The sequence below is a fragment of the Rhinopithecus bieti genome, unplaced genomic scaffold (assembly GCF_001698545.2).
Source record: "Rhinopithecus bieti isolate Rb0 unplaced genomic scaffold, ASM169854v2 scaffold_5150, whole genome shotgun sequence".
Classification (NCBI taxonomy): Eukaryota; Metazoa; Chordata; class Mammalia; order Primates; family Cercopithecidae; genus Rhinopithecus; species Rhinopithecus bieti.
In genome coordinates, this window is record NW_016804706.1 from 859,411 (window position 1) to 876,226 (window position 16,816).

At 44.9% G+C, this 16,816-nt stretch overlaps 1 protein-coding gene and 1 pseudogene across 2 annotated transcripts in view; one reads left to right on the forward strand and one right to left on the reverse strand.

Annotated features, from left to right (window-relative positions):
• Window positions 1-2,658: 2,658 nt before the first annotated feature.
• On the forward strand, window positions 2,659-5,055 carry LOC108528407 (putative HLA class I histocompatibility antigen, alpha chain H; annotated as a pseudogene).
• Window positions 5,056-11,999: 6,944 nt separating this feature from the next.
• LOC108528438 (uncharacterized) overlaps window positions 12,000-16,816 on the reverse strand; it is a 113,610-nt gene continuing 108,793 nt past the window's right edge. For both annotated transcript variants that reach the window (XR_001885152.1, XR_001885154.1), the window contains 2 exons: window positions 15,499-15,608; window positions 12,000-13,074 (listed from right to left, as the gene is read on the reverse strand). The gene's annotated coding sequence lies outside the window, so the exon portion shown is untranslated. The remainder of the gene's footprint in view (window positions 13,075-15,498; window positions 15,609-16,816) is intronic.

A 16,816-nucleotide genomic window follows, 5' to 3' on the forward strand; every position in this document is an offset into this window, starting at 1 on the left:
CTGATACAAAAATTAATTCAAGATGGATTAGAGACTTAAATGTTAGACCTAAAACCATAAAAATCCTAGAAGAAAACCTAGGCAATACCATTCACGACATGGGCATGGGAGAGGACTTCATGTGTAAAACACCAAAAGCAATGGCAACAAAAGCCAAAATTGACAAATGGGATCTAACTAAACTAAAGAACTTTCGCACAGCAAAAGAAACTACCATCAGAGTGAACAGGCAACCTACAGAATGGGAGAAAATTTTTGCAATCTACTCATCTGACAAAGGGCTAATATCCAGAACCTATAAAGAACTCAAACAAATTTACAAGAAAAAAACAACCCCATCAAAAAGTAGGCAAAGGAAATGAACAGACACTTCCCAAAAGAAGTCATTTATACAGCCAACAGACCCATTAAAAAATGCTCATCATCACTAGGTATCAGAGAAATGCAAATCAAAACCACAATGAGATATCATCTCACACCAGTTAGAATGGCGATCATTAAAAAGTCAGGAAACAACAGGTGCTGGAGAGAATGTGGAGACATAGGAACACTTTTACACTGTTGGTGGGACTGTAAACTAGTTCAACCATTGTGGAAGACAGTGTGGCGATTCCTCAAGGATCTAGAACTAGAAATACAATTTGACCCAGTCTTCCCATTACTGGGTATATACCAAAGGATTATAAATCATGCTGCTATAAAGACACATGCACACGTATGTTTACTGCGGCAGTAATCACAATAGCAAAGACTTGGAATCAACCCAAATGACCATCAATAACAGACTGCATTAAGAAAATGTGGCACATATACACCATGGAACACTATGCAGCCATGAAAAAGGATGAGTTCATGTCCTTTGTAGGGACATGGATGTAGCTGGAAACCATCATTCTCAGCAAACTATCACAAGAACAGAAAACCAAAACACCGCATGTTCTCACTCATAGGTGGGAATTGAACAATGAGATCACTTGGACACAGGAAGGGGAACATCACACACCGGGGCCTGTTGTGGGGTGGGGGGAGCGGGGAGGGATAGCATTAGGAGATATACCTAATGTAAATGACGAGTTAATGGGTGCAGCACACTAACATGGCACATGTATACATAGGTAACAAACCTGCACGTTGTGCAAATGTGCCCTAGAACATAAAGTATAATTTAAAAAAGAAAATCAATAATCAGATTCAACAGCTAAGCATATGACATTTTCTCCACTAGAATGAATTAGGGAACTGATATGCACAGTAGTTGCAAAAAACCAAATGTTTCCTAACTTGCTTTGCATTTTACATTTTGTGATTTTTGTATGACACAATTTTTGACACAATCATATTTCATTCATTTATTCAACAAAATTAACTTAGTGCCTACTGTGTGCCAGATATGCTTTTATATGCTGCAGACACAACTTTGATCAAAACAACCCAAGCCCTTGTGCTCATGTGCCTTCCATTCTAGAGGCTCCTTGAGAATGAGATGGAGTCATTTGAGTGTTTTAAGTGAAGAAATGACACAATCTGACTCACATTAGCAGGACTGCTGACCATTGTGGGGAGAACAGTCATGAGCAGCAAGCGAGGGGACAGAGCTAGGGCCACAATTCAGTAGTGAGAGGGTAATAGAGACTAAGGGGAGAGGAGGGCCTGTGGGATGATAGGGACAGAGAGAAGGGCTGGAGAAGCAGAAGGTGAGGTAAAGGAACAGAGAGAAAGAATTCTAAAGCAATGGAATTCTCAGACTTAAAAACAATGTTTTATAGATTTGTAATGCATTTATCCGCAGAGCATGACTCACTGTTATTTGCACCTTGGTCTTTAATACATTCTGTGGGACTGTCCAAAAACGAATTGCCTCCCTATGTTAAACAGGTTAAAAAAGGATATCAAGTGTCCCAATAAAACATGCACATAGCTTAGATGTGAATAATTCATAAAAATTGGCAGGTGCATGGGCCAGCCACTGTGGCTTATACCCATAATACCAGCATTTTGGGAGGCTGAGCTGGGATGATCGCATGAGTCCAGGAGTTCAAGACCAGTCAGAGCAAGATAGGGAGACCTCATCTCTACAGATATTTTTTTAGAAAAATTAGCCAGGAGTGGTTGCACAGGCCTGTGGTGCCAGAAACGTGGGAGGCTGAGGGTGGAGCACTGATCGCATGAGCCCAGGAGGTCGAGGCTTCAGTGAGTCATGAGCGTGCCACTGCACTCCAGCCAGGGTAAGAGTGATACCCTGTCTAAAAATAAATAAATAATAAATGATAAATAAAGACAGTTCATGAGCCCTGGTGAAGGGCACTTTGGCTGCACTGAGCACTTGTAATTTTGAGGTGATTAAATTCTGTACAGGCTCCTGGTGGCAATATATGGTAACACATTGAGGTCTGTATTGAGATGTCTTGGACTCACACACACAAACTCAGGGCTATGAAATAAAGATAATGTAAAAATACAACAGACCAGAGTCACACATACATAGTCTGGGAAAGTGAAACTTAGCTTTGTGAGTCTAATCGCAATTCATTTAGACACACACATTTATATATAAAGGTGCCAAAAATCACCTCTTCTACAAATTAGATTCGTGATAATTCAGGGGTTAGCAACATTGTGCTACCCGCTGTAGCACAAGACCCTCGCGGAGACCCTTGACCCGACAAGAGCCCCAGGTGTCTATACCCAATTCCATTTTCAGTTCTGGCTCAAATCCCGGGGGATTGGGAGGGAGGGAGGCTGGGCTCAGTGGCCTGGGCTGACCGCGGGCGCGGGGACAGTGTCTCACACCCTCCAATACACAGCTGTGACCTGGACCCGGACTGGAGTCTCCTCCGCGGGTATGAACACACCTACGATGGCACGGTTACCTCGTCCTAAACCAGGAATTGTGCTAATGGACCGCAGCGGACAAGGCAGCTCAGATGTCCTGGCTGAGGAACAAGCAGAGCTCCTCAAAACCTACCTGCAGGGAAGGTGAGCGGAGCGGCTCAGCAAAGGCCTTAAGAATGGGAAGGAGACGCTGCAGTGCGCGGGTACCAGCGGCCACTGGGCGCCTCCCTGATCTCCTGCAGATTCCTTGAGCCACCTTCCAAAAGAAGGGGAGGAAAATGAGACCAACTCTAAAATATCCCTCTCCCCCTTGTCCTGAGGAAGAAGAGTCCTCCTGGGTTTCAGATCCTACACCAGAGAGTGACTGAGGGGGCTCGCCCTGCACTCTGGGACAATTAAAGGATGAAGTCTCTGAGGGAAAGGAGGGAAGACAATCCCTGGAATACTGATCCGTGATTCCCTTTGACCCCACAACAGGCTTGGGCACCAGGAATTTTCCTCTCAGGCCTTGTTCCCTGCCTCACACTCAACGTGTATCTGTTGGTCTGATTCCAGTTTTTCTGAGCCCCTCGGCCTCCCTCAGTTCAGGACCAGAAATCTGTTCTAGCCTCAGACACTAGAACTTTCCAAGGAATAGATTACCCAGGTGCCTGTGTCCAGGCTGGTGTCTGGGTTCTGTGCTCCCTTCCCCACCCCAGGTGTCCTGTCCATTCTCAGGATGGTCACATGGGTGCTGCTGGAGTATCCCATGAAGAATGCAAAGTGGCTGAATTTTCTGACTCTTCCCCTCAGATACCCCAAAGACACATGTGACCCAGCACCCTATCTCCGACCATGAGGCCACCCTGAGGTTCTGGGCCCTGGGCTTCTACCATGTGGAGATCACACTGACCTAGAAGCTGAATGGGGAGAACAAATTCAGGACACAGAGCTTGTGGAGACAGACCTGCAGAGTACAGAACCTTCCAAAAGTGGGCAGCTATGGTGGTGACTTCTTGAGAGAAGCAGAGATACACATGCGATGTGCAGCACGAGGGGCTGCCAGAGCCCCTCACACTGAGATGGGGTAAGGAGACAAATGTGGGGTCACGTCTCTTCTCAGGGAAAGCAGGAGTCCTTCTGGGGCCCTTCAGCAGAGTCAGGGCTGAGGCCTGGGGGTGAGGGCTCCTCACGTTTCCCTCCTCTCTTGGAGCTGTCTTTCCAGCCCACCATCCCCATTGTGGGCATCGTAGCTGGCCTGGTTGTTCTTGGTGCTGTGGTCCCCAGAGCTGTGGTCACTGCTGTGATGTGGAGGAATAAGAGGCCAGGTAGGAAAGGGGTAAGCTTGGAGTTTTCTTCCATTGGTGGATTTCGAGCCCCATAATGGGAGTGGGCTGGTATCCTGCCTTGTTGTGAGGCCCCATCTCCACACACATTTACCCTGGTCAGAGGCCCTATCAATACTTACTCTTTTGTAAAGCACCTTTGAAAATGAAGGACAAATTTATCACCTTGACTGGGGTCATGGGAACCTGGCTCCCAACAGTCACAGGTCAGGGGAAGGTCCCTGCTGAGGACAGACCTCAGGAGGACAACTGGTCCAGCTTCAACACATCCTCTTCCCTTGGGTTTCCTGATCCTGACCTGGGTCTGCAGTCACAGTTCTGGAAACTCCTCTGGGATCTCATGGCCCTGCCTCCTGCCTGGCCTCTCACGGTTTGTTTTCTTTCCACAGATGGAAAAGGAGGCAGCCATGGTCAGGGTTCATGCAAGTCTGGTAGGGGTGGGAGAGTGATCCCCGAGATCATTGGGATAGTGTAGACAGGAGCCCATGGGGGAGCTCACCCACCCCACAATTCCTCCTTTAGTCACATCACCTGTGGGCTCTGAACAGATTTTGTTTTTATTCCACCCCAAACAGGGACAGTACCCAGGGCTCTGATGTGTCTCTCAAGGCTTGTAAAATGACACCTTAGAGGGCCTGAAGTGAAGGAGGAGTTGGGGCAGAGGGGACACAACTAGGCTCTAGAGATTCTTTGAATTTTTCAGTGTGTGGTGGGCTGTTCAGTGTCACCACTTACCATGACTGACCTAATTTGTTCATGACTATTTTTTTTCTATGTCTGCCTTGTGAGGGACTGAGATGCAAACTTTGTTCATGCCTCCCCTTTGTGATGTTAAGGGACTCTGGCTTCTCTTTATACCAAGGCATCTGAATGTGTCTACGTCCCTGATGACATGTGAGAAGTGGCGAGATCAGCCCACCCTCACGTCCGTCATAACCCCTGTTATTGTTTGGATCTGTGTCCCCACCCAAATCTCACGTTCAGTTGCAATCCCCAGTGTTAGAGATGGCACCTCATGGGAGGTGATTAGCTCATGAGGATGGCTCCTTCTTGAATAGTTTAGAACCATCTCTTTGGTGCTGTTCTTGTGATAGTTCTCACAAGATCTGGTGTTTAAAAGTGTGTGGCACCTCTGCTCTCTCTCCCTCCTGCTCAAGGCATGTAAGTCATGCCTGCTTCCCCTTAACCTTCCAGCATGATTGAAAGTTTCCTGAGGCCGTTTCATAAGTAGAGCAGATGCCAGAATCATACTTCCTGTATAGAATGCAGAACCATGAGCCAATTTAAACCTCTTTGCTTTATAAATTATGCAGCCTCAGGTATTTCTTTATAACAGTGTGAGAATGAACTAGTTCAGAAAATCAGTACCAGGAGCTGGGTATTGCTGTAAAGGTAGTTGAAAATGTGGAAATGGCTTTGGAACTGGGTAACAGGCAGAGATTGGAAGAGTTTGGAGAGTTCAGAAGACAAGAAAATGAGGGAAACTTTCTAGAGATTTGTTAAGTCATTGTGACCAAAATGTTGATAGTGATACGGACAGTAGAGTCCAGGCTGATGAGGTCTCAGATGGAGATGAGGAACTTATTGGGACCTAGAGGAAAGGCCACTTTTGTTATTAATTGGCAAAGAACCTGGAGGCATTGTGCCCCCTCTCTAGGGATCTGTAGAACTTTGAACTTGAGAGTGATGTATAAAGGTATCTGGTGGAAGAAATCTCTTTTTCTTTTTTTTTTCTTTTTTGAGACGGAGTCTCGCTCTGTGGCCTGGGCTGGAGTGCAGTGGCTGGATCTCAGCTCACTGCAAGCTCCGCCTCCCGGGTTCACGCCATTCTCCTGCCTCAGCCTCCCAAGTAGCTGGGACTACAGGCGCCCGCCACCTCGCCCAGCTAGTTTTTTGTATTTTTTAGTAGAGACGGGATTTCACCATGTTAGCCAGGATGGTCTCGATCTCCTGACCTCGTGATCCGCCCGCCTCGGCCTCCCAAAGTGCTGGGATTACAGGCTTGAGCCACCGCGCCCAGCCAAAATTTCTAAGCAGCATAGCATTCCAGATTTGGCCTGGTTGCTTGTAATAGCCTATGCACATATATTTGAGCAAAGAAATGGCCTGAAAATAAAACTGATATTTAAGGGGGAAATTTAATATCCAGGACAATTCCTAGTGGAGCTGCAGGAGCAGGACCCCTGCCAGGACTATTAAATGGTAGAGCCACTGGCAATGTGCAACCTCAACCTGGAAAAGTCATAGGCATTCAATTTTCACACAGGAGAGCAGCTATATGGGTTATGTTCGGCAAAGCCATGGATGTGGGGCTGCAAATGGTATTGTGAGCCCACTGCTTTTACCAGCCAGTGTGCTCAGGATTCAAGATATAGAGTCAGAGGAGATTATTTTAGAGTTTTGAGTTTTAATGTCCGCTATGATGAGGTTCAGCCTTGTGAGGACATTGCATTCATTTATTTTGGCCCAGTTATTCCATTTGGAAAGGAAGTGTGTAAGAAATGTCTCTTCCACTGTTGTATTAATATTTTAGAAGTAAATAATATTTTTTGTTAATTTTACAGGCTTATAGCTATAAGAACTTACTTTCCATCTCAGATGAGATGACGCTGGAACTTTGGAACTTTGAGTTGACGCTGGAATAACCTAACACATTTGAGACAATTGGGAGAAGATTATTGTATTTTGCAATGTGAGAAGAACCTGAACTTTGGCTGGCCAGGGACAGGATGCAATGATATAAATATTTATCCCCTGATACCTCATGTTAAAATGTGACCCCAATTTTGGACGTGAGGCCTAATGGGTGGTGTTTGGGTCATGGGGGCCAATCTTTTATGAATACAGAGATACTGCCCTCTCTGGGGAGTGAATGAATTGTTGCTCTATTAGTTTCCAGGAGAGCTAGTTGTTAAAAAGAGCTTGGCACCTTCCTACTCTCTCTGTTCCTCTGTTACCATTTGATCTCTGCACAAAGCAGATCCCCTTTGCCTTCTGCCATGAGTGGAAGCAGCCTGAGGCCCTCACTCTTGTCACTCAAGAGATTGTAAGGTTTTTAGGATAAACCACGGAAAAGGACAAAATGTTTTTGTTATATCTCAGATTACCTTTTTTTTTGCCCACATATCTTTTACAGGAAAAGAATTATGACAGTAAAGAGGTATTGGCATATTATCAGAGTCTCATTCAGTCATTCAAAATTAGGCCAGTTTATCATCCTCTTATACGAATATGTGTCCCAGAATGAAGTCACTGAGCTTTGCAGGCACCACTCGATCTTACCAGGTTCCACAAACAAGAATGGTCTCAGGGACATATGGCTTCACCCTTTTAGGCATCCAGTATAATTGACCTAAGAGACAATATCTTCTCTTGCTCACACCACTTTTGAGGAGTTAAGCTAATTTTGAATTTTCCTCATTATATAATCCTTTGATTTATTCACTTACCCTCAGCCACTATTCCTCCTTCTGTCCCTTTATATCAGTCTTTTCAAGTTTTGGAAGTAACATTAGGTTTGGCTGCTATGCTGGCCAAGACTTCAGGCAGCAATAGTATTCTAGCATGTCTTCCCTCAGTCTACTCTTGATCATAGAGGGTAGGTTACACAGATAAGCAACTAGTAGGGGCTATCTGACCATCAGGCTACTTAGCTCTACTTACTGTTAATCTCAACTTTGCCAGATGAAATGAAGGCACAGCACAATCCTTGATTTGCTTGGGAAATCTTACATAAAGGTGTAAAAATATAGTTATAGTTTTTTGCTTACGGATAATTCCTGTTTCTGGCACTTTTATTTGCATCCCTATTCCTGATACCACTGCATCACATATGAAAAAAGAAATTTGAGGTGAAGTGTAGTCATTACTCCAGCATCCTCTCCCCTTAGGAAGAATTGTATGTATAGTCATAACAATATAGCCCTGATGAATCAGGAAAAAGAGAGGATGTGACCTAGTGGAGTCCCTCCTGCAGCCCCACCCATGTTGACAGTGAGCACATTAATGGAGATATAAATTGCCCAACAATTAGATTGGCAGTTTTTAGACAACCAATGTTTCAATTGACCATTTCAATGTTCTATCAAAGTTTTCCCCTAAGGAGGACATCTCCGTGTGCATTGTTGACCGTTTGAGGCTGTAAAGTGTGTTTTCTTGTGTAAAGAAATGGGACTCAGTAGTTCACATTGGTGCAATCTCTTCTTTTCTGGTTCTTTTATAGCCCTTGAAGCACTGACATCTACCCCTGCTTGAGCATAGCCCAATCCAGAGTCAGTGACTTTCCTGTCAAGATCGGTTTGCAGCTCCTTTGGTGTTGCTGGCATCAGTTTGGCTTGTCAGCTCTGTATGATCAAAGTCTTCCCACTAGAGAATCTGTCACAGCCATCTGCTGCCTCTGTCTGTTTTCTTGACCAACAGTCAAAACAGAGGTTATGAGAAATTACCAAAATTGTGAATGAAAGAGAGATCATCACTAATGACCCTTTAGGAATTAAAAAGCATTTTAAGTGAATACTCTAAAAAACCTCAAGTCAATAAGTTAGACCACTTAGATAAAATAGACAGAGTCACACAAAGGTAGAAATTGCCAAAACTGACTCCTCCTCATAGAAAATCTGAATAGAACTGTACACTAAGTCAGTAATTTAAAAACTTTCTCACAAAGAAATGCCAAAGCCCAGATATCTTCACTGGTGAATTCTATCAAATATTTCAAAAGCTCTTTCAGACGAGAAGAGAGGAGTCAAGAGTTTCCAGCTCATTTACAGAACTGGCATTGCTAATATAAAAGTCAGAGCAAGACTCACAAGAAAATAATACCAGAGACCAGCACATCACCAATAAACATAAATGAAAACATCCTTAACAAACATAGGCAGACAATACAACGCCACATAAAAAAGGGTTACACTCCATGACCAATGGGATTCATCCCAGGAATATAAGGTTGGATTAACAACTGGAAATCAACTAATGGAATGCACTATATTAATGGAATAAAAGACATAATTATGTCAAAAGGTGCAGAAGAAACAGTTGACAAAAATGTTAACAGCACTCGTGTTCATAAGTTTCAACAAAACAGGAATGGAAGGGACCTTCCTCACTCTGATAAAGGGAATCTATAAAAACTCCACAGCTAAATTCATGCTTAATGAAGAAAAACTGAAGACTGAATGCCTTCTCCTAAGATGGGGATCAATGCAAGGATGTCCAATCCCATCACTTCTATTTAACATTGTACTGGAGATTGTATTCAGTGCAATAAGGCAAAAAATGAAAAATTAAAGTCATCCAGTCATCCAGGTAAAAACAAAAACATAAAACTCTATTCACAGATAACATGACCTTGTCTGTAGGATTAACAAGCAGGTAAAAGCCTGCTAGCACTAGCAAATGAATCCAGAAGTGCCCATAGGATATAAAATCAATATAAAAATTAATTACTAACATATTTCTCTATACAAGCAATGACAACCTCAACTTTCCTATCACAGTAGTTACAAACAGAGCAAAATGGGAATAAATTTAGGAAGAGAGCAGTGTTTGTTCGCTGAGAAGTACAAAACATTACTGAGAGAAATTAAAGGTCTAAATAAATGGAGAGATGCGGTTGGAAAGCTCAATAATACTGTTAAGATGGCAGTTCTCCTGCAGTAGATCTATGGTTTCAACACAATCTCTATCAAAATCCCAGCAGAAATTTTATAGAAAATTGACAAAATAATCCCAAAAATGTATGTGAAAATGCAGAGGATGCAGAAGAGCCAACACAAATTTGGAAAAAAAAAATGGAATGTCATGGAAAACTACAATAATCCCAGACAGTGTGACTGAGAGACACAGAGATCAATGAACAGAAGTGAGAATCTAGAAAGCTATTACTTACAAATTAATTAAGAATAATACAAATATAGAATTCTCATATCAAAAATGAAGTATAGAACATAGAGTAAAATAATGTGACACTAATTTAAATAACCGCTATCAAAAAAATTTATACCTAAAGAGCTAATGTTTATGACTGTAAAATTTCTCAGGAAAAATTTTTGTGATTGGGTAGTTCGGCAAAACATTCTTAGATAATAAAGCATGATCTAAAAAGCAAAAAAAAAAAAGGAGGAGAGAGAACGTTGGGCCCCTTTGAGTTAAAATTTAGGCCGGGCCCAGTGGCTCACGCCTCGTAATCCAAGCACTTTGGGGAGGCCCCAAGGCAAAGAGAAGCAGTTAGATCGAGACCCACATCATGAACTAACCATAAAGCCCGAAGCACCCGTCGTCTACTAAAAATAAAAAAATTAGCCAGGTGTGGTGGCGGGTGCCGGTAGTCCCAGCTACTTGGGAGGCTGAGGCGGGGAATGGCGTGAACCTGGGAGGTGGAGCTTGCAATGAGTTGAGATTAGGCCACTGCACTCCAGCCTGGGTGATAGAGTGAGACTCTTCCTCAAAAAAAAAAAAAAAAAAAAAAAAAGGAAAACGTTAGTGCTCCAAAACACATTATTGAGAAAATGAGAAGACAAGCCATAGACTAGGAGAAAATATTTCATAATTTATCACAAATTACAGTTGTGATGAGGAACCTGTACCCAGAATATGTGACAAGTTATTAAATTCAACATAAGAAGACAAGCAACTCAACTAAAAATGAGCAAAACACACAAATATGCTCAACTGACTTTTACAAAAGCACAAAAGCAATTCAATGAAGGAAGGAGAGCTTTCCCATCAATGGCGCTGCAGCAACTGGACAAGCACAGTGGAATAAAATAACCTGAGCCCAAACCTCACACTTTATACAAAAAATAACTCAAAATGAATCACAAGCTTTAATGTAAAACACAGAATTAAAATGACAAACATTGAACCAGGTATGGTATCACAGGCCTGTACTCTCAACTACTCAGGAGGCTGAGGTGGGAAGATCCCTTGAGCCCAGGAGTTCAAGGCCAGCCTAGGCAAAATTTTTTTTAAAAAATAAATAATAAATAAATTTAAAATTTAAAATTGCAAATCTTTTAAGAAAAAATCATCAGAACTAAGACTGGATAAATAGTTCTTAGACATAAAACCAAAAGTATGATCCATCAAAGAAAAAATTAACAAATTGGATCTTATCAAAACTAAAAACTATTGCTCTGTGAGAGACCTGTGAAGCGCTAAAGACAAGCTACAGCACAAGAGAAGATACTTGCAGACAACATATTCAATAAAGACTTGCATTCAGAATATATGGAGAAATTTAAAAACTCAACAGTAAAAATGAAATCCAAATACACAATAGGCAATAAGCAAGACACAATCAGACGTTTCACTAAAGAGGATAAACACCGGGCTAACAAACAGATGAAAAGACGCTCAACATAATTATCCAGTAAGAGAACACAAATTAAATCCACAATGATAGGAATGGCTGAAATACAAAATAAAGGTAGCAACAGATGCTGGCAAGGATGCAGAAAAACTGGGTCACTCTTTTATTACTGGTAGTAATGTATTTTAAAATGGGACAGCTGCTCTGGAAATGGATATTGCAGTTTTCTTCAAACTGAACATGCAGTTTACCTTATGACTAGCAATTGCCCTACTAGGCACTTATTTCAAACAAGGGAAAACTTTATGTTCACAAAATACCTGTACACAAACACTCTTGCAGCTTTATTCATAATACCCCCAAACTGGAAATAATGCCATTGTCTTTCCATGGGTGAATGAGATCTGCTGGTTGAACTCATAACTGAGTCACACAAGTGCACTTTCTCAAGGCTACCATCCTGCTTCTCTGTGTAGTAAGTGTTTTATGCATATTTCCCATTTTCTCACAGAAATATTAAAGACATGTACTCAAGGATTAAAATTTAATTAACATAAATTTTTTTCCTTCTCCATCAAAAACATTCTTAGGTGGGAATGCAGTTTGGAGCCACTGCCTTGGTTCTGCTAAGGTGCTGGGTGTGTTACCGACCTTGGCATTTGCAGCATTAATGGAAAAGTCAACATAATGAAACAGGCAGATGGCATCTTGGTATTTCTGTGAAAACAGGTTTCCCTCCGGGACTCTCTGAAGGCAGCTCAGGGGACACACTTTCAAAATGGCAAAGATCGATTATGGTTCCTAGTGGGACACAACCCCTAGCCTATTCCAGTTCAGCTCTCGCTCTCTCTGTCTGTCTCTCTCTCTCTCTCTCTCTCTCTCCCCGCCTCATTCTTCCAACTTATAATTGTATACGTTGCTGTGAATCTGTCCCTCACTGAGAACTGACAGGGCGATGTTGGGGAGGAGGGGAGATTTCTTTGTGCTGTGTCAAGGCATCAAGACAGACCTCTCCTTCTCTCCTGAACCTCACACTCTATCCCTTCCCAGACACTTGAATTAAAACACAGACCAGAAATGTCTGTTTAAGAACGAAATATCAATAGTATAAAATATGAAGACAGAGTAGAATGGGGTAATGCATGAGAGTGTAACAGGGGTGATAGGACCTCAGGTGCCAGGAAAGCTGGTCCTGGGCTCCCCAGGAAGAGCCATCACCAGGACACTCACTCATAAAGGTCACCTATAATAATGCAATTACAGCATATGTAATATATCAAAATATAATAAAATAACAAAAATGATATGGCACAGCTGCAAACACCTCATATATACTAACCCTTTTCATTCATCCAACCACAATAAATAAATGCTGTTAGTTTCCCTATTTCATAGATGAGGAAACTGAGGCACCAAGAGGGAAAGTGCTGGTGAGACCCAGGCAGGGAGTTGAATCCAGGCCGCCTGGCTGCAGAGTCTAGCTGCCCTCAGTAGCGCCAGTGGACCCAGGAGATGACACGGGAGACTGAAATCCCAGTTGTGCACTGCCCTGGTGGTCTCCTGTCCCAACCAGGTGTTGATCCAGGCCTTGTAGGTTCCCATGCTCTGGAGAAAAGAGAAAAACAGTAAATGTTCCACTGGGTGCAGGGCGCTGCTTTTTATTCCCCGAGGACTTCTCCCTCCTCAGTCACTCCAAAATTAGATTCACCCTTTCTCTAAGGGAAGATGACGTCCCCACTTTTTTCTCCCTCCCATGGCACTTTTCCCAGCCCCTGCCAGTCCCCTCCCATGACTCCATCAGCATCAGCACCTGCCCTGTGGCCAGCGCCCATCACGCAGGGAGTGAGAGGACCCCAGGACTAAGGAACAAGACCCAGGAGGAAACTCAGTGCCCTCCCCTCCTCTCACGCCTGACCAGCCCTGACACAGTGGGAGGCCTCCCCAAAGAGAGGCCCTGGCCCTATCTCCATGTCCCTCCAGGCCTGGGCTGGGTCACACACACAGTTCTTCTCCCCACTCAGTCCCCAGGCCCTCCTCATCTGCGGAGGCACCTACACACCAGGGCGGACCCTGCACATTGTGGGTTCTGCAGTCCAGAGGTGGCTCACTGTTCCTCCCCTCCCAGCTCTAAGCAGACAACTCCTAACTGGAGATCCCATCAGGAAGCCCTGGGGCTCACAGGCCCAGTATGGAAATATGTGGCTGCCATGGAGTCTGTACCTGATGTGATGCTGGTGATTCCCTTGCTCAAGGAGGCCCAATCTCCCCTCCCCGTAACCTGCATGTGGGCTGTGCTTGCTCCTGCCTGTCCACTCACCCCTGAAAATGCAGCTCCACCCCAGGGCTACTGCTTGGTGGGACTGCAGGACCTTCCTGCCACATTTCTAGCAGGGATTCCACCCAGGCCACTGCCACTGAAGCCCACAAGGGATCTTCTCCTTTTCCTTGTGGAGTAGGATGTTTCTTCAGACCCCTCAGCCTGAGGCTGCATCCACCCACCCTCTGCACCTGGAGACTGTCACTGCCACAACCATCATCTCCCACATGGACCCTCAGAGAAAGGAAGCTCTAAATTTGAGGTCCTGTTCCATTCAACATGTTTTACATCAGTATCAGTCCCAACTGAAATTATGTTGATGGACATCAACATTTAAAGCAGGAATTTTGAGAAATTGACATGTGATTTTCATACCCTTTTTCTGGCCAATTTTCCCAGTGATCTATGAGGAAACCATTCCTGCCTACACGGAACCAGAGCTGACAATCCCTCTACGGGAGACTCCACAGGTGAGAGCAGGAGCAACCACAGACTTGCACTCCCCCGTGCTGTGGTGCCTCCTGGACGGGGCCCTCTTGCTGCAGGACAAGGAATGAACCATTCCATCTGCCCAGGCCTGAGGGACTGACTAACAGTGCCATTAGGTTCAAGAATGAGACAACACCACCCCACTGGCCAGGCACACAGAAATGGGGAAATGGCAGAAAGACTCGGGTTTCCTGACACCCCAGCCTCTCACTGTCCCCTGCACTGCCTCTGTCTTTGCAGAAACACAAAAATTTCTGCTTTCTCTTTTCCTCACCCCTCAAACAACCTGACTATGGGGGAAATTATTCTCTCTCTTATTTTAAACTTACGAGGCAATGATTACATTAAGAAGAAAAAAATTGGCCGGGCGCGGTGGCTCAAGCCTGTAATCCCAGCACTTTGGGAGGCCGAGACGGGTGTATCACGAGGTCAGGAGATCAAGACCACCCTGGCTAACACGATGAAACCCCGTCTCTACTAAAAAATACAAAAAACTAGCCGGACGTGGTGGCGGGCGCCTGTAGTCCCAGCTACTCGGGAGGCCGAGGCAGGAGAATGGCATGAACCTGGGAGGCAGAGCTTGCAGTTAGCTGAGATCCGGCCACTGCACTCCAGCCTGGGCGACAGAGCGAGACTCCATCTCAAAAAAAAAAAAAAAAAAAAAGAAGAAAAAAATTGGCTCAGGAAAGGCAAGGTGAGACCACAGAACACAGAACAAAGCCCAAAAAACACAGCCCCTGGGGACTATGACCCTCGCGGGCTGGAAAAACTAACAACCCCCTGGACATAGGATGAAAACAGGGACCACAGCTGCCCTGACAGGGGGCTGGTCCGCACTTCCCAAATAGCCCAGGGACATACACTTATCACCTTGTCCATATCATCTGCAAGGAAACACAGGGAGGCAGGGGTCACATGGTGGGAATCTGGAAAAAGCACGGCCTCAAGTGACCCGGAGGACACAACACCCCTGAGAGAGAGCTCCCGGATGAGGTGCATGGGGAGCTGCCAAGTGGAAGAGGATGGCCATGTGCACTCAGGACTCTCCCTGGTACAAGGGAGGACACACAGGGAACTGCGCATGCAGGGGCCCTCAGTCAGCCTCGTGGGCCTTTTTCTTGGTGTCCTTCTGATGGCTGGAGAAACATGGGTGAGGGATGCAGAGAGGGAGGGACTAGAGGCTCTGACTGTCCTCGATTTCTCTCCAGTTTCTAACCCCTCACCAGATCACAGCCGTCTTTACTGTTTGCTCCCTCTGAGATGGTGATCATCCAGGCCCTCAGCAATCAGCAAGCGATTCCCAACTCATCCACTTGGATGCGCCCTGGTCAGCCTGAGAGACAGAGAGAGCGGGATGGGGACAGAGCAGGTGCCACGGCCCTCCCTACTGCCCTCCCCTCACCTGCAGTAGGAAGAGGCCACAGTTGGACAGTGGATTGTCTTGGCTCAGCCCTGGCTTGGGAAGGACATAAGAGTATAAAAAATAGCCTGCATGTGATGGTTTATGTTCAATTCTATGTGCCTCAGTATAGGTTTCAGCAGGGTACATGGTCATAAAGAGATAAAGAAGCAAAATGTACTAAGCCACCACTCCCTCTCCTTCTTGCTTTCCCTTTCATGCACCAGCCAGGTGCCTGTCGGTTGGGGTCCCCTCAACAACCCCCTCCCCAACTCACCAAAAATTTAGTTTAGGCTAGCTTGCAGCGTAGATAATTGTACCCTTTCTTATCAACTAGGTGCAGCCGTTAGGGCCATAAGTCAAATGTTTAAGGAGTCCTGAGACAATCGCAGTGTGTTATGGGCTGCAACAAAATGCAGCAAAAAGACGTGAAGAACATACTCAAAGTCTTAATCAAAGTACCAGTTTATGATGTCCGGGAAGATCATAACCCCACAGTACTCAGCTAATGAGGAACTGGGGGAGGCACTTGAGCACTAGGGAATACACTGTTGAAACTGTCCCTGGTGTGCCTGCATTCCAGACACCTGATATTGCAAAACTGTCACTAAAAGTCTCACTTTTGCTGTTCTCTGGGTCTCTGAGTCCATACTTTGGGTTTGGATGAGTGAGTTTGTTTCTCAAAATCTAGTGGCCTGTATGGGGTTCTCTGTGCTCGTGTGAAGTGAGACTCTGGCTGAAAGGGGATATGCGTACCACTTGACACATGTGGTCCATTCTGTCCGGATGTCCCGGCTTCCCACAGAAGCCATAGACAAACTCGAAACTGTTATTCAGGAGACAACGAAAGTGACACGGCGGGGGGTGGGGAGGGAAAGCAGGCATTGCGGCAATCAGGCAACCTCATGCATGAGCCCGGGTAGGAAGACTGGACTATGCGCACTGTCTTGGTGGTTGGACATTTTCGGAGTTTGAGTGCGTGTGACTGAGACATCTTAGATATGAAGCGAGGGCGGAGTCCTAAACCGCCGTTCCATTCTCCCGTGAGGGAAACAGCCGGAGACTGAAAACGCAGCTGATTCGCAGGGTATGAAGAGACCTCCCGTAAGGGGGGTCGAGTACACAGGGAAACTAAGACACAG